At 45.2% G+C, this 18,780-nt stretch overlaps 1 protein-coding gene across 3 annotated transcripts in view; it reads right to left on the reverse strand.

The window, feature by feature from the left end:
• The window catches only part of SH3GL2 (SH3 domain containing GRB2 like 2, endophilin A1), an 830,288-nt gene that overhangs the window by 6,748 nt on the left and 804,760 nt on the right, over nucleotides 1–18,780 (reverse strand). The window lies entirely within an intron of this gene.

The following is an 18,780-nucleotide window of genomic DNA, read 5'->3' on the forward strand; positions in this document are numbered from 1 at the left end:
AAAACAGCAAAGCTGTGTAGAAAAAGAACAAATTCTCTGGAGAGAACACGAGGTGATCCCAACATTTTGGAAGACGGTTGAAATCTGAACGGAAGCCGGAGGGTGGGGCTATATACTGGATGTCCCATTGGTGCTGCCTAAAGAACCCATAAAGATGTTGATAGGACACTCAAGGTATCAAAGTTTTCCATAGGAAAACCACTATATTAAAGTTAACGAGGTTTCCCAGCCTGACGACGGGAAATATTCACAGCATGTGAATCCATAAAAGAACCAATGCTGGAGAAGTAAGTCATTCACTCTTCAGGAAGCCCCCCAAATACTGCACTAACCGAACATATGGCAGTGTTGTCTAGTTGAAACCTTTTTTGGTTAAAACCACAAACGAAGCATTGCAAAAATACAGAACGTAGTCAACATCAAAACTAGATTGATTGAAATACACTACAAGGTCAACCAGGTTAAGGGGAGGAAAAAGTAAATGATCAGATTAAGGCCTTGTAATGCCCTATAGACAACTGGAGGATGCCTCTGAGGGTAATGGCCACTAGTCCCATGGACGTCTGGGTGAGAGGCAGGGACAAGAGGTATAGTTTCAGATAGCAAGGCATCTGCGGGAAGTTTGATTCTTGGGTTTGCTTTGAGGGGACACTTTGTAGGATATTAGCACACATGCGCAGCAGATGTGGTGGTCCCCACCCCCAACTGAGTTGCAGATTTCCAAACAGGGATATAACAGAGAAGCAGGCGGCCCAGCGGCAAGGCAGAGAGACAGAGAGGGCCTAAGAAAGAGCCTTCAACTCTCCTTATAGGGATAAGGTCAGGCAATGCGTAGATAGCAAGTAGGTTTATGAGGACCCTAGAAGCAACTGCGGGTCAACTGCCTATCCCAGAAATTTCTCATGTTACCTGGGGGTATGAAAAGTTACAGAAAAAGAGAGGAGTAGCGTTTCAGTTGAAGGGATTTGCAAAGGGTTTTAGGATTCACTACACGGACCCGGTGCAAAGGATTGGATGCCAACAATCGCAAGCCAACAACGGCATGCCAAAACATAGTGCAAAACAAGGTGGATAAGGGAAAGCAGCTGGTTAGTACTTTTGCTGACCCCTATTATTTGACCATTATAAGGTATCCCTGCCTGAGTTGGTCCAAAACAAGGGAGGAGGAGCGGATCAGGTTGGTTCACCAAGAGGGAAATTCTATCAATGATCATTTGTCTAAAGACGATTGACAGGGGGTTTGTACCTCCTTTGGCCAGCCAGTGCAGATGCTCAAAGCATTGGGAACGGGGATAATGCTGGGGGACATGAATTGGTGTTTGGGTTCCAGTATGTAGACCCAGACATCTTCAGGTTGCTAGGGCTTTTTCTGGAAGGTCAATGGTACTATGAAAATTGGTTTCCCCGGGACTGTGCCACTTCATGGGCTGTAGTTGAGGAATTCAGTTCTTCCTGGAATGGTGTTGTTAATGGCAATGTTGGGTAATGCACTACATGATTATTTTATTTGAGGGTATTAAGGGTTCTGCTGAAGGTCAGGCAGAGATTCAATGTTTAAAGCCGTTGACAGAAAGGCTGGAGGTTCCACAACATGCCTGCCATGTTTGAGGACAGAGATGAACATGGCAAAATAAATGGCCCACCTATTAGGGAGTTAAAAAAAGGGTGTTTCCAGCGGCAGTGGGAAAATTCCTGATTAGCAACAAGCCGATATTACGTAGGTCAGCTGCACTCCTTGGTTTTGCCACCAGAACTTTGTAACTAGAGGGATTCCAATGGGTCATCCTTTCACCAGCTGGCCTGAGGCACAATAAACACTTTACCCTGCATATCATGGGCAGTGGTGCAGGACCTCAGAGTGAGGCACATTTCTGCTACAGTTGAATGGGAGTATCTATATGGAAGGGTGAGTAAGATTTAGCACAGCTATGGAATTTTACACAGATGCAGCCAACAACTTTGGTCTTGGGGTAATCTTAGGAAGTAGGTTGTGGGTCATGGTAGCTAGTGGTATGGCTTATTGGGGAGTTGAGTAAGAAAATCCCCTTCCCCGAGCTATTCCCCATCTTGGTTGCAGGCAACATCTGAGCAGAAAAGCTGCCCAACAGACAGATTGTTTTCTGGTATGGCAGCTGAACAGTTGCAAGGGGACCTACATTCTCGTGTGTTTTTGGTTTTTTTTTTCTATTTAAATCATTGGTTTTACACTGTCTGGAACTGAATATCTCTTTTGGGCTAAGTTTGTGAAGGTGTCCAAGAAGGCTTTGTCTAGTTTCAACGAGGAAATCTCTGAAAGCTGGCCCTCGAAACCGGAAGAGGCAAGCCAGAATTCATGGAAAGCCTAGTACACATTGGTATCCCGTACTGAACGACCTGATAATGCTGTCTCCAGGGGTGGACTGGCCTAAAGGGAAATCTGGAGATTTCCTGGTAGGCCTCTGCACCTGAGGGACTCTCTTGTGTGGTATTTCCAAATGTTCCCATAGGAAAAGATTGGGCTTGCTGCAAATGTCTAATATGGGGCTACTGTGAACATTATTTCCAGGCCTCTTTTGGTTGCGAGTCCACCTCTGGCTGTCTGACGAAGGAGACTAAGAGGAAGCGTGCAGGAAGTGTTCACTACTACATACAGTGATACAAGGCCTCATTCAAGGTTGGCTTCACTCTTTGTCAGAAAAGACAGTGCAGGCATTTGTTTTGTGACCCTCAACATTAGGAAAATGCAAATTGTGGGCTGCACTGAGAGTCTTTGCCATTTCACTTCTTGCCCGGCGAAGGGGCGGAATAAAGTCCAGTAGTTCTGTTTGGTTAAATGAACACTCACAGGGTGCAGCAGGCCAGTCAAGCAAGAGGACAAATGAAAGTATATTTCTAGGGAAACATTGCAGGATATCAGACACTGCCTTGCAAGATTACATGTAGATGGTGATGAGAAATGTCTCTTTCAGTGCACATTTTTAATGCCCTTTCATGGCACCATCAAGGGAAGGAAAGGGGACCAGTAAGTTGGTGCAACAGGAGGACTGTGGGTAGAGCAAGACTCAATGGGCTTGAAGTTCTTGAGGTCCAAGACAGTTAAGTCAGGATATGCAGCCCAGTGCAGGCAGTTGGCAACTACATACAGGCGGGAGGAGGTGGGCCAGGGCATCTACTCATTCACAAGAGTGGATCACTTTTCACAAAATCCCAGAATCCCAGTTCATCAGCATCATGAGGAGTTGTTGGACGGAGGTTGGGCTTCATACCAAAGAATATGGCACCAATTCCTTCAGGCCTGGCACAGCGTCAAAGGTGGCAGGAGTGGAATTCCTGTCTGAATCCAGAACCATAACGGTAGGAAGATGGACATCAGATCTCTTCTGAGCCTCATGTGCCCCTGTGACGGGAATACCAAAGGGAAATTGGCCACTCGGATACAGCTTAACAACATCACCTTCAATTTCTGGTCACCACAAGATGCCAGGGAAATGTTCCCTCTACTTGTTCCTCTCCCCAAAGTGGAGGCTTTTTTTTTATTGGGTAGGGGCTTTCACCCCAGATAAGGTTTTGGAATATATGTCTGGATGTGAATAGCAGGAATGAATGATAATGAGACAAAGTCATATAAAGTGTGCAAGCTCCATTTACTTTCTCACTAGTTTTTTTGTATGCAGAAGAGGAGAAAAAAGTGACACAGGCAAACCCATCCAAATCGGGGAGCAAGTCATCTCAGGTCCACAACTCAGTAGAGATGCAAGTCCCCACAGGGCTGTGTGGTGGGTTGTGTGATAGGAAAGTGAGCAGGGGCAGTTCCCTTGTTATAGGTCAAGTCAAGGGAATGGTGGTCCTCGAAGGGGCGTATCGACGCAGACACATTTTCCAAAGAAGCACAGCTGTGGTGATTACTGTCATAGATGTGGAATACGTCGGAGGACACAATCCCTTCAAAACAGCATTTGGACATTGCTGTTATGGTACCAGATGCATCACGTGGTTGCACCAACTCGCCTATACCTAGTGTGGAGTCCACAGGGTGGATCGAGGCAGGACACGCCGGCATGTGTTTTACTAAACAGGGGCTCACAAGAAGTTCTGGTCAGCTTGTATTTCCAGAACTGGCGTTCAGGCAAGGGCTCAGTGTTGGTCTAGTCAGGTTGAGGGGGAGACTGTTTAACACAGGACACAGTCTTGTGGCCACTGCAGCAATTAGCCACAAATGGGCTGATGGAAGCAAATAGGTAACCAATCAAGTCAAGTGGTGTTTGCCCTAATTTTGCTCCCTTATCAATACATTAGGTTGCAGACTCACCAAACCCAAGCTATGTGTAGCAATTGTATTGCCTCTGAGTTATTTTGGATGTGTTCAGTTATTGAGTGTGTGCTTGCTATATGTGTCAGTAATTTAAAGGAAGGATGGGTGGAGTGGCCTTGGTGTGGGTCACCTCACCTCATCGCAGTACAATGGCTATGCATATGCAGAGGGCAGGAAAGAATTTCAAGTATGCCTGTGCATATTCTCGCTGGCATCCATGGCCATGATATGCCTCATCAGATGCCACAGCCAGAACCAAACACAGAACTGAGGACCAGTAATGAAATAGTAACAACCCTGCATAGAACATTCTGATCAGCTCAGCCAATCAGAAAAAAGGATTGCTGAGAACTCCCAGGCACTGTTAGCCAACAATAGCCAGTATTATCTGAACAATCCTCCTCAGAGCCCTGTTGGGCCAATCAGGAGGTCCATGGTGCCGGTTCTCCTGCTCCCCACACCACCTCCTCAACTTTGTTCATCTTCCCTGCTCCATGCACCCGTTCTCCCACTCTCCTCATTTCTCTGCGGCAGAGAATGGCTGCTCCTACTGTATCGGGTTTCCAGCATGTGATAGCTTGTGGGGTTTAACGGCAGCGCCAGGATAAAATGAACTGAAATGTCGTATTAGGCCCAAGTGTGCAGAGAAACATTCTTGTCATTAGAAGGCACACTGGTGGACAGAAAAGTCAGCCTCAAAGCTTCAACACTGTTAAGGTGCCTAGAGAACTAAAACATATGAACTGCTGTAGTTGAAGTAAGGAATGTGTAAAAATGAAACCGGGCTGCAGAAGGAAATAATAAAGGCACATTGTGAGCTGACAGACAAAAAGGTCTGCCCTTCATTATCTTATGAAGGAAAATGAAAGGCAGCATTTCATTTTCAGCTGCCACATTAAAAAGGCTGTTTCAAATAAAGAGAAATCCAGATACTAATTGGACTTTGCATGTGATTGCTAAAGCCAGGAAAATGAAAGGCTTATTCTACATGGAAGCATGGCATTTGCAAACACAGAAACTGCAATGTCTAAAAGTGTGTGCATGTTGCAGCTTCAAATGAATACATGGCCCTTTCCAAAATGAACATATCATGAGGAGAAAAATGAACAGTTATGGTGAGATGCAATTTATTAAAAATAAATAGAAGGCGTCATGTGCAGTGTAACATTCAAAGTGTGAGTTTTTGTGCATGGAGAACAGCTCTGTGTGTAGCTCAGAATGACATTTCGCATGAGATTCAAAGGCGGGGGCAAAAAGACATTCCCCATTTCATGCTCTGCTTTGCTATCTATCGGAAGACCATTTCTTTGAAGTTTCAGGGTCATGGAAAAGAGCTGCATCGATGCAGGACAGAGCCACTTATTGGTGTGCTTGGTCAGCAGAAAGGCCTGCGTTGGGGCGAGGGCACAGTGTTTGCTGCCGCTCTGGGGGCCTGACAGACTCTCTGGTTCCTGCTCTTTTGGCCACGCCCCTGGATACATCGAGCTGCAGAGTTCCCCGCTGCAGTGAAGCCTGCGGCGGGCCAAAGGCACAGAGTTTGGGGCTGCACTGGGGGCCTGACACACTCTCTGGGTCCCATTCTTTTGGCCATGCCCCCCTGGATAATCCTGCTGCAGAGTTCCCCGATGTGGTGAAGCCCGCGGTGGGGCAAGGGCGCAGTGTTTGGTGCCGCTCTGGGGTCTTGACAGACTCGGAGTCCCCGCCCACCTCCCTTTTTCTCCTGCTCTGCTTTTGCTCGCAGCTTACCTGTCAGCCTGTCATACAAGACAAGTCCAAGTGTAAGATGCTAATTATGAGGAGGAGGCGGCAACGGGGGGCTCTCTAAACGAGCCATGGCAGGAAGTGTGTTGCTATCACTGACTTTGTTCCTAGTCGGGAAATCACAGCATCTGACGACAATCCCAGCAACTCTGTGTGGGAGGCTCACTATCCGATAGAAGAGATGCACCAATTTCTGGGGTATAGGCATGAGGCCCTGGGAGGAGTACGAAGTGCACCAGACAACGGCCATTGAGACGTGACACCCAGCAGCCTGGGTGGCTCTCCTGCCATGTCTTGTGGAGCAGGCTGCACAGTTACAAACCGGGAAGACTTACTAATGGAAGTATGTCCCCCCCACTGGAGGGAAATCTGTGCGCATGGATATTGCGAACGACAAAGCCATTTGCCCTGCCGGTGTGAATGATGGTGTGGATGATTCCTCTGCCCCCATCCCAGCTGGCACCTCCTGGCACTGCGACTCCAATTTTGCATCTACCGTGTCCATCTAGCATCTGTCACCTGATCTGAAAAATCTTGGGATAGAGAAGCTGCTAATACCAGTGATGGGTGATGTTACCCTGGCTGTCCTCACTAATTGTACCCCACCAATAAAGTTTACCCCTGAGCCAACTGGACTGGGCCCTGACTCTCTCCCAGCTCTTGGCTCCTATTTAGCCCATCCCGTGCACACCTCAGTGTTATGCTCTTTGGCCTCTGTGGACACAGTGGCTTACGATCCATCTAAAGACAACCCCCCCTCTATCTCGCCCTGTAGCACCTGAAGTGAGAACATTTCGATCATGCACTCAGGGGCTAATTCTTGTCTCCACTTGACCCCATTTAGGGCCACAAGTCTCCAAGCCACACAACTAATCATGGCACAGACACCATTAACGACACTTAACTGCCGAGGATGTTCGAAGAGCCCGGGGTGTAACAGTAACCAAGTGCCTGCCGAATTGGCAGTTATCAGAAAAACTAGTCATGATAGATGCCCAGGGCAGGGGAGGAGGGGGGTATGCTGGGGGAGTTTCCCCATTGCTTCAATTGCTGCCATGGAGCCAAATATTCCACCCATAGAATGCTCTACTGAGCAAGATGGTTTGAGTCCACTAACTCCTGAAGAGAACACTTCCCACAACACCATGGACCCTGTGAGTTCTTATACGGTTAATGCTCACAGTGGACATATGGTTAAGACCATGGAGCTTAGCAAGGCCCCTCAACTTAAGACAACATCTGCATTATTGTCAGCCTCTGACTCAAGTACTTTGGGTATCGGATGCATGGATGAAATTAGAGCATGCAGTCCACTGCATAGAGGCGGTATGTTTAAGTGCTGTGATCAAGGGGGGGCCCAGAAGAGCCCAGAAGAGCCACAGTTAATCTCCCTTGGGTACCCAAATTGGTGGCAAAGAAGCAAGAACCAAGGGATGCCCTTTCAAACAATTGTCTGCAGTGGTTACACACCTTCATCAGAGGTTGCGCGTTTATGTCCAAGCAAGCCATTGTGGACTGTTGCAGAGTGCCCAGTGAGGGCAAGAACCCTTATGACACTGTAAAACTGGAATTTTGGGACTGGGGAGTGGCCAACGGTGTCCTTGGAAGAAGTGGGTGGGGTGGTTGAACGGCTAAGAGTGGGATATCAATCAGCCCGCACCCTCACCCAGGATTTGTTGGCCAACCCAGAACTATTCTACTAACTGCTCCTCTCACTGGCACACATCTTACTCTTCTTAGGATGAGGTCTTGTGGGGTCCAAATGTAGCTGCCAAGGGAGTCTGATATCTCGATCTGGCCTATAACTGCAATTTAAGGGATTGCCCAATTAGTGAGCCCCCCGACATTGTTTTTCTTATACTCTCATTGTTATTCCCTTTTCCTTTTTCTTATAACATGTTGTATTACATTTACTATGCATAGTATTGTGACAGGATGTCCTTTGATAGCCTGACGACCGAATAAAGTTGTTTGATGATGAGAAAGGCAACTCTTCATGGGCTGAACTTTGTAAAATTCCCAAAATTTAAGAAAGGTTGTGGTCCATCCATGGGCTGACTTGGGATTGCCCTCACACATGAGGCCAGAGATCCATCTGGCCAGAGGGATAAGATCTCTTCAGCATCCATTAGCCCGGCCTTTGACTTCACAGGAAGGATTCAGTATTTATCACCAGGCTAAATCAACAATTGAAAAGCAGAGACTGGAGCAGATGCCCAGAGCCTATGTTTTAAGCTAAATGAAACATTGTACAACAATTGAAACCTAAGGGGCTGTTTGATGGTAAGAATCATATGTATGTAAATGTATGCCCATAGGTTTTAATTAGGAATGTTTGGCCCAGTAACTTTGGAATTGTGATACTTATAGAAATGGGCTGTGCCTAATTGTAATGCTGATTACAACCATGTTATGTTGATGCAATCCTTATCCAAATTTGATTTTAGGAAACCCTGCTACAACCTAAAATGTGTTTCTAGCTCTCCAGAAGTTTAACAAGACTGAATGTTGGGGAGGTGGTCGTGTAGTGGATCATGAAACTTTCTGTAAAGCTTGGTGATAATAACGTATATTATTTGTGAGTAAAATTCGAAAAACAGCTAGACAAACCTGCACCTTCCTGCCAAAACAGGGGCTATTCTAATCAGTCTCTCATGATTAGAGCAACCCAAAAATCTGTATGTTGATATGTTTAATTGTAAAACACACGTTTTTGTCATATAGTGACTTTTTAAGTGAAAACTATTAAATTGTACAATGAAGACTGGTGTGTGGGTTCATCTTTCTCATCAATTATCCTTCATCACTCTGGTGGCCAATGAAAATTCAGGGTTAATAAGTTAACACCTCCTGATGTTTATATTTCAGGGGTGTGGCTTAGAGGGTAAAAAGGCCTCGCAGAGTGGGAAAGGGGAGAACTACCTACAAATCATCTGTGTGGATACTGAAAGAAGGTGGCAGAATGTAACTTTGCAAGGACAGCTGCCTAGACATCATCTGGGTGCAACTATTAAATGGAGGGATGGAGATTTAACCTTGGCTGGGTGACAGCAATTGGGAAAGACTAAAGAGGCTGGGATGTTTGCAAAGGTGAGTAGAACAGAGGGATGACTTCTGGTGGATATCCTTGACTGAAGTGACTGTCCAGATCCCTGTGATTCCCCAAGAGGGTCCTGAAACGCTGATGTCTTTTCCTAATCGCCAAACCCAGAGATTTCCATTGCAACAGGCTTGTCCAACAGAACCAAGTGTGGGGGTTTGTTTGACTTAATACAATCCCCTTAGTTAACGGTTGGGGTCTAGAAGTAGATCCTTAGTATATTTGGTACATAATAATTTAATTCCCCTATAGCCAAATACCACAGGGTGATTTTGTTAACATTCAAAATTAACACATCTAATTCCCAGTTTACTTTAAAAACTATAGTTTTAATGTATTTGAGTACACCTATTTTTCTTGTTAATTCCAGACTTCCCTAAGGGTGTACTTGTCTAAACCCAAGATTCCTAACTGTCACCATTCCCAGAACTGGCCTTTAAGCAGAGGGGTGCTGAATGTAACTGAATGTCTGGGTTTTTTATGCTGGGGAGAGAAGTGCTTTGCTAAATGAAACAAAGTGTAGTTCCTAATTGAAAGATGCACACTCTCTCATGAGAGTGGGAAAGGGCCCTAATAGAATAGAAATTCTGTACTACTTCAAGGTGAAGAAGGAAGAAGGGTTCTATCAATCCAAAGTGTTATCAAAAGTCTATTGCAATTCGAAACTGCTAGCATTTTCAAGTGTGCACGGAAATTATACATACAAAGCGCTGCATGTGTGAAAGTGTTTTTGAAAACAGAAAAATGTTCCATTTGATTTCAATCTAAACCTTATCAGGGAATGTTAATGCTCATGATCTTGTAACGTTCCAAGGTATGGTTTAATTTTCAAGGGGTTTTCGTGAGACAGGAGGGGTTTATTTAGCCTGTGTTCCATGTACATGAGACCCAAAAGTGAAATCTCCCAACGTGAGTTTTTATATTGAAGCTCTGTTTTTTTTGTTTTTTTATTGTTGAATTTTTAATCAAAAATTTGATTTTTTTACAACATCTTGACTTTTGTTTCCTTAATCGTATTTGGTCTCTTTAGTTTAAATCTTACACTTCTGGCTGTTCTGGGTGTTGTTGTTGCAATATCATAGATAGATGGAAGGTTGAGGAAAAGGTCGTCCAAGTAGACAAGGAAGTCTTAATTTTCATTTAGTTTCAAGGCAAATTTTTCGATTAGGGTGTGAAGGATCTTGAATGTTGCTAGTTGCCATGATGTGCAATCAGCGCTAATCATCCTTTTCCACCATGTTTCTTCATCAGTTACTGTTGAGTGTTAACGGATGTATTTCATGTAGGGGTGTCGAATATCCATCAGACTTGGGCAGGACAGTAGTAGATGACGAATAGTCTCTTTCTCTTTGCCACAAAATCTGCAGATGTTAGTCAGAGAGTGGTTTCTTATATGACAAATTGCATTGGTGTCTAGAAGGTTTAGTCTTGCTCTCATTATGAGGTTATGTGCTGACCGGCTTGGAAATGTTTTGACATAGTTCTGGAGGTCATCTCGTTTCTTCCATACCGAGGGCAAGTGAGAGACGAGCTTGTATTCGAACGTTACATCTAGAGTGCTGATCCAATCCATCTCTTTTTTGTTTTTGATTATTCTTGTAGGGTTATTGATCAGATCATCTTCTGTGCATTTGATGGCTTTTAGTAGAGCTTGGTTTTCTTCTTTCCATCAGTTTAGCATTTTGCAGCTTCCCCTTGGATTTCTTTGAGCACCAGCTCACGGAGGAAGGAACAATTTGGCAGAATACATTTGCTGTAGAGCATCAGTGTGTTGCAATCAACAGTGCCTTGAAGGGAAAGCAGACTGAGTTCTCAGCATATCAGTGCGATTGGAGTCGACTCAGGTAGGCCAAGAGTCGTCCTCCAGACGTAAGCTTCTAGTTTAGTCCATAGAGTCTTGGGTAGGCATGGCATAGCTTCTGATCCATATGTTACAATGGGAACCGCTTTTTGTTTGTAGAAATTCAGTAGTGGAATGGTGGAAAATTTGCCAAATTTTCTATCTATTGCTTTGCCTTTTGTTGCTAGGCTTCAAATTTTGTCAAACCGAGATTCTTGCATGGCCATGTCTTTGGCTGAGTTATCCAAGATTACGCCAGGTATTTGAAGTTTTTTACTTTTTCAATTTTGTTTTTTTCCAAAGACCAGTTGAATTTGTCTTGGGTTTTGGCTGTGCGCTCCATCACCATGATTTTGGTCTTGTCGGTGTTCATTTCTAGATTGTTTTCAGTGCAAAATCCTTGTAAATTGGTGAGTTGGCGTTGAAGGCCTATGGGCGTCAAATCCAGTAAAATAAGATTGTCCCCGTATAGCAATCTGCTGATGCTTGTTTGTGCAATTTTGGTTGGAAAGAATCTGATCAGAGCTTCTGAGTGTTGATAGTGTCCCATGTAAGCGATGAAGAGGGCCGGTGCCAGCGGACTGCCCTGTTTGACTCCTCTTTTTGTGTTGATTCGAGTAGATAGGCTGCCTTGCTGGTTTAGTCTCACTTTAATGTTGGTATCCGTGTAAAGTGCTTTGATCGGATTTAGGATGTTGTTTGGGCAGCCCCAGGCAGACAGTTTCTGCCAGAATCTGGTATGGTCGACTATCAAAGGCTTTGGAGAAGTCTATAAAAGCTGTATAAACTTTTGGATGACCATCTTTTACTTTGTTTTTTAGGATGGTTAGCAGAAAGATGTTGATCGTAGTTCCTAATGTTTTCTTGAAACCAGCTTGGAAGTCATCATTAAATGGGGCGCGTGAGGCCCAAGATTGGAATTTTTTCAGGAGGAGAGAGCCAAAGACTTTCCCTGTAGGGTCCAGTAAAGCAATCGGTCGGTAGTTTGTGGGGTCTTGTTTATCACCTTTCTTATAAATCGGGACCACTATTGCAGACAGCCATGTTGGGGGAACCGATTGTGCAGCCATACATCTCGTGAACACAGTTCTTATGAATTTGGCGCATTCAGCAGGATGTGACTTTAGGTCGAAATTGGTGATACCGTCGGGCCAGGTGCTCGAGATTTGTTCAGTTTTCTGATGATGTCACAGATGTCGTTTAGATCATCCAGCTTTATCCAGGCGTTGGCTTGGTTCAGGGATTTCGGGTCGACCGTCGTTGTATGCAGAAGCACGTAGTCTGATGGAATATGGTTTGGGAGCTTGAAGAGTGATCTAAAGTGAGCTGCCCAGGTGGCTTCATCGATGGAGTTCATAATTTCTAGGCCAGTAGGTGAAGATGTTTTGTTCAGCAATGACCAAAATTCTTTCGAGTTATTGGAGCAGATGGATTTCAGCATAATTTCGGCATCTTGTTGGTGTAATGTCCATCTGTGTCTTCTCACGCAAGATTTATATTCTCTGGTCATTTCTTTAATAACTAATTCTCTTTCGGCTATAGAAGTGCTTCTGCAGTCCTTTTTGCTTTTCTGAAGGCACTGCGTCTTAGGACCAGGAGTTTGTCATATGAATGAGTTGGCATTTGAAGGTTTTTGTTAAGATTGCCTTTCTGCGTCCTGTATGAAAAAAGCAGTGGAGCATAATCCATAGCATCGAGTTTGGGTATGTCAGTTGAATTTGTATACCGGTTTGTAAGTTCTCTTATACTGTGCGCTGTAAGGCGCAGTCTGTTTCTTTGGGTATTTCGTTCCAATCCGACCTCCATCCTATCTTGGTTGATATATGATGATTTCCAAGTAGTTACCAGGATATTGTGATCGCTAGAGGTGGTTTGATGTATGTCAAACGAGGTCGTTAAGGATAGAATAGGTTTGGACACGAAGGTGTAGTCAATAGTTGACGCTGATTTGTTATTCGCCCATATTGGAAGACGGGTATTGCTTTTGTATACTGTGTCCAGGTTGTGAAGATGTCTTGAGTTCATCAATTTGGTCCACGATTCGCCTAGTCGTTCACTCGATGTTTCATCTTTAGCAGGTTTCGGGTTGCAGAGGGCGTTTAGGTCGCCACATATTATGATGTGGTAGGTATTATGGGTGGTTCGTACTTCATCAACAGTGGTTTCAATTAGGGCCAAAAAACTTTGTTGGTCAATTGGAGCGGGGTTCCAGTAGACGTTTAGTACTGCGACAGGAATCGTCTGATGAGATGCCTCGTCAGGAGAGGAAAGTTTCCATGTTAGCAGTAATACGAGTAATGAGTAATTTGAGACAATAATGTCTGTTATTGCCAGGCCACTGTTCATACCGCATGCATTCAGCAGGCCCGAAGATGGTCGACCAACTGGGCGTTTTGATGCCGGAGCCAGACGGAGGTCAAGCCGTCGAGTGGTCAGCCATGTTTCCTGGAAGCACCACAGATGAACTGATCCCAGATTTACATCGCTGGGTGAGGTTAGGTGCCTAAATCCTCCAGTGTTCCATGATCCAAGTTTAAGGTCATGAGGGGCGCTCTTTTGTGTATTCGTCGAGTCTCGAAGATTGGACCTGTCCATGAGTTGCTATTTTGAGCGGCGCGTTGCCAGTGCCTTTGGGAGCCATACCCAAAAGCTAGATGAAGTCGAATTTTTGATGCTGGGTGTTGGAAGTAGGTCTTTTGCTGGATGAATGGTTTTGGTAAGGTTCCTGTGCTGGTCTTGTCGTTCTTTCCGAAAAATTATTTTTGCTTCCGGGTCTTCTTTGATAGCGTCATCTGGTCTGGTTGAAGTTTGAGTAGATTGAGGTGAAGCTGGACTCTGTCTTGATGGTAACATTTTTGAATCTTGGTGTGCAGTTCCTGAGGTGTGTCGATATGAAGGTCTATGTTCGTGTGGACTGACATTTGTATTGTATTTAGGTCTTGAATAAAGAGCAATTCTGCTATTATTTTGTGTCTTTTTCGGTGTGGGTTCCGTGTTTTTGGAACTTGAGTGTTCAGGGGTGTTTCTCTGTTGTGACCGGTGGTACCCCAGGCTTTCAGAAGTCTCTCTCTCGATCTATTAATTTGTTTTTGATTCATCTTGAGGTGATATGAAGATGGCACATTGCTCTTCTGTGGTAGTGACTTGGTTCGACAATCCTCAAATCGTCTGATTTGATTCAACTTTGGAATAAGATGCATCAAGGTCAAGACTCCTCTTCTATTTAGTATGACTTTGTCTCTGTTGTCTTTCGTTTGGTCCAGCTTGAGGGTCCATTTCACCGTCAGGTTTTCGGATTTAGTAGTGTTGTATTGTGTATTTGTTGTGGGGGTTGATGTCGAATAGGATAGGCAGCGGTTTGTCTTGAGCTGTTTCTTCGTTTACAACTTCTCTGTGATGATTTAGGAGAGTATTTTGCAGCGATCAGTGTGTTTGGTTCATTTGAGCGCTCTGGTTGAATACTGTTATATCTTTCTGTTCTCAGTTTTCTTCTTTTTTGATCATCTTTTATACTGACGAGTCTGGGCCGTATATATAGGTCTTACTTGGTTCTGTTTTTTGTTTGTTAGCTGCCGAACGTTCAATCTTCTGTCGGCGTTCTTCAAGGGTTAGGAAAGTCGGTGAGTTTTCTATTTTTTTAGGATTGGTGTTGACCGCTGGATCCTTAATATGTGAATCCAGTATAGGAGGGCTGGTATTTTCTTTCTGCGGCTGAGACGAAGTGCCCGTGCCAGAGGTTGCGTCCGAATGCTCTGAGATTCACCAAGTCCAAATTTAACAGGAAGTCCTCAGTTGTTATCGGTGAGCTCCTGGTGACTTGGTTTGTGAGTGAAGGTTGAGGACTCATTGGGTCACGGATCTGTTGAGGTAGTTTACTTTGAGAGGTCTGTTGTCTCACAGGTATTGCTGCAGGTATAGGAGCCAAGTTGGTAGGTTTTTTTATTTTGGAAGAGGGATTTTGTTAGCAGCTTCTGAAGCAGGGAGGTTATTTGGATTTTTGGATCTTGTTGAGTCAAAGATTGAGTAGGGTTGCTCTGTTGCATCTTGTGCCGCTTTGCTTCTGTTTTCTTCGTTGTCGATTATTAGGACGATATTGGTGATTGATCCATTTGTAGGTTGGGATTGGAGCTGAGTTTTTTTGGAGATCAGATTCGTTTTTTGAGCTGAGATGTTTTTATGTGGGTTTCCGGCTGCCAAATCAATGATTAATGCAGGGTCGCTAGTTGGAATAGCTGATCCATTTTCTGTTGATCGTTTTTCTAGAAGATTCAAGGTAGATTCTATTGTCTGAAGGCGTGCTTTTATGTCAGCCATATTTGTGCACGATATTTTTTTCCCGTCTTTTTGAGCCGTAACATGGCCTTCAAGAAAGAGGAGTTTCGTATGAATCATAGCTTGGAGAACTGTATGATCTTTTAGTGTGTCGTGTAATGATTCGTAGAGTTTGGTGAAGGGAACCAAGGCAATTGTTAGTGCCGACATATATGAAAATAGGTCTGGCTTCTTTGGAGGTATTTCATTAGTAGCTGCAGAAAGTTTTCGATTTGATCCACGTGTAGGAGTGGAGGGAATGTAGAAACTCGATCTGTCGTAGCGTGGATCCTGGTCGTGATGCGATTTCCTTTTATCTCTATGGTCCTGGGGTGGTCGATCTGTGTGACCAGTTTTGTTAGATTCTCTTTGCTCCTCTGTCTCCTATTGTTGTAAGCTTCGTTGTTCGATTGGTGAAGTAAGTGATGGAGCTGTTATGTCCTGTGAAGCTGGAAAGAGTAGTGATGACATTGAGGGGGAGGATGGGACAGCTATTTGTTTCTTGTTTTGCGCAGCGGTCGATGCGGTCTCAGGCTCCGTAGCATGTTGTAGCTCACTTGCTGGCGGAGTTGAGGGGATGATCAGTGGAGGCGCTGAAGGGGCTGGGATTTGAGGTAAGAATGAAGTTTGGCCAAAGATAAAGTCATCGGGAATCACTGTGCTGATTGTTTGAACTGGTATAGAACCACTTTCCTGATTGATAGGAAGAGGGGCTTTCTTTTCTGTGGGGGGTAAAGTGGTTTTTGAAGGTATCGGTGTGGTCTTCTCATTTTCATCAGTTTTTCTGTGTTTACTGAGTCCAGTAATTCAGAGTCCGTGAGCTCATGCAATACGCCTGTGCAGCTTACCCCGTTTTGCTTTTTCTTTTTAAAGAACTTTGTCAACGTCGATAATGGAGAAAGTTTTGTTCACGTCATTTTTTCATTTAAGGTTCTGCCTTTGGCTATGACCAAATTCAGGCTTGTAGTATTTTTTGGTGCTTTTAGGGTTTTTTCAAAATCTGTTTTGTTTTTGGTGTGTCTTTCTTTTTCTTTGAGACGTCGTTTGCACTTGGTGCGGATGTTTTTTAGGGTTCGTTGTGCTCGTTTTTTTGTTTTGTGGAGGTTGCGCCTCTGGGAGGCGTGGCACGGATCTTCAAAGGTGCCAGAGAGCTCCAGCTCCGATGACGTTGCAGGGAGGGTGTGCAGCAGACACTCGGTGTCCGCAGCAGGCGAGAGCCGGGGCTCTTCCCTCAGCTCCACACACGACTCCCGCGGCTCTGCGCCCCCACCTTCCGCGTGGACGAGGGCGAGGATAGTGCGGGGGGCTGTGGGTGCGTCGCAGCCTACTGGCTCCGCGGCGGCCAGGCATGTTTTCAAATCTCTGGCTGCCGCCTCTGCCGAGCCTCGGGGTGCATCCATGCCAGTGCAGGCGAGAAAGCCCAACGAGTCTGGAGGGATCTCCGGCCGACTTCGGTTCTCCATTTCCATTGGAAAGGACCAGGACACGGACCTGGACCCACAAGAGGTCTGCTCCTCAACTGCAGACACAGCACCCCCTTCGGGGCCAGCCGGTAAGCGAGCAGGGAGACACATAGCGGGTGGGGCCGTGTTTGTTGGTCTAAGAGTAATGTCCATGTTTATTTGATGAGAACATATGTCGGCCTCTCAAGCTCCTCAGTTGGTTTCAAAGGGGGGGATCAGTTGAGAGCCATTTAAAACAGGCCACAGGCTTTTATTTGAAGTCCGTGTTGGTAGTTTGAAGACTTTCTTTCCCACTTTGTTTCCAGCAATTTTAGCAGGTTTGATGGTGGATGCTGATGCGCTTAGTGAGTTTTGAATATCTTCTTGAGGGGGTTTATCGAGGTGTGGGCGAGGACGCAGATTTTTAGACGCCCATTGTCTTCCTCTAGAGGATTCAGAGGGGAGGCAGTCAGTCCAGTCACGACAGCCATGACTGCAGGACTGCCACTCTCCGCCTTAATCTTTATGGCTAAACTGGGGACACACTGTACCAGCTCACACAGAACGCTGAAAGGAGGTCGCTCTAGTTCATGAATCAACGAAGCCGCCCAAGGCAATTCACCGTCATTTAGAATGCGCCCGTTACCTTCACAGGCTGCGCACACTGCAGTAGACAGCACACTCTCTCGCCACACTACGCTTTGTTTTGTGCCACAGAGAAGATGGTGTGTCATTTGGAGCAAATACTCATTGAATTTATTAATACAAATATTCTTTCGGTACCCCGTCCTGGTTCTTGGCTTACAAGGGGCTCTAAATGAGCCATTTGGAGGGCTAGCTTGAACAAAATAAATGTTCTCTTGTGGTGTGCTTCAACTGGACGAACCCCCCCATGTGGCGTGTGGTCTCTTAATATAGAGTTACTAGCTCAACACATGCCATCAAATTCCCCATACTTGGCTCTGCACTACAGCAGCGACACAGCGGGACCCTTGGCCTCCTTCTCTCCTTTTCTTTTTGAATGGCTCCATGCACCCACAGGTACTGAATGCCCAAGTACTCAGTGGAGCAGGAATTCCTGGGCATTAGCTGCCAAAGTCCTCCTGAATGCCCTTGCTTAACTTAGGCCATTAAGTCGGGTTCCGGGCACCTAATGACCAGGAGTTTCTGGGTTTATTGGTGTTAAGGCTTAAATCAGCTGCACGCACATGAAATGAAAGGGACAACGTTCATTAGCGGGAACATTATATGAATTGCTGTCACACGCCATCCGTGTATTAATGCACTTGTCATGCACTTCTGAACCCCAAGTGATTGATTGCCAGAGAACAGCCATTGAACAAGAGGACTGTGCCTTACCGTTGCACAGGAGGAAGAGAAGGCATACAAAGGAACCTCTTACCCATGATTTCAGAGAAACCGACCCTGCAGTATTGAGCGCAATATAATCTCATTAGCAGTTTAGGCACTTGTTTCATTCTAATGAGTGCCACGCGGAGGAATACTAAGAAAGCTTGGCAGCGATTATCTTGTTTTTTTGACTACCGAATATGAAAATGGATAATCCTCCTGAACAGCCCAGGAGACGGAGGCTTTATTGCATTTCGGCGATGCTGGCATTGCTGCAGATGAGTTAATGCGCGTGCTATTTATTTAATTATTGGAGTTTTGGCAGGAGTGGCTGTGGAAGCTTAACAGGGAATGTAAGAAGAGCAGGCCAGCTGTCCCAGTTTCAGGGGTCTGCGTTTCCATACGCATGCCCCATGATGGCCAATTAGGTGGGGACACATTTCAGAGGAATTGTCGGATTATTGAAATCCCCCCCACCCCAATACCACTTCCTCAGGTGGTACAAATGTCTTGGGAGCCTCCTAGCTACTTTTTACATTGGGTGTGCAAACGTTTCGGCCAATTCGGAGGCAATTGAGGCAAAACATTGTGTGCCTCCAAAATGGGTAAAAAATGTTCATGAACATTTAAAAAAATCTCAAAAGTAGCAATTTTCGCATCAAATGTGATTTTCACACTGCGAGCG

The sequence above is a fragment of the Ambystoma mexicanum genome, chromosome 6p (assembly GCF_040938575.1).
Source record: "Ambystoma mexicanum isolate Mex_15411 chromosome 6p, UKY_AmexF1_1, whole genome shotgun sequence".
In the NCBI taxonomy this organism is placed as follows: Eukaryota; Metazoa; Chordata; class Amphibia; order Caudata; family Ambystomatidae; genus Ambystoma; species Ambystoma mexicanum.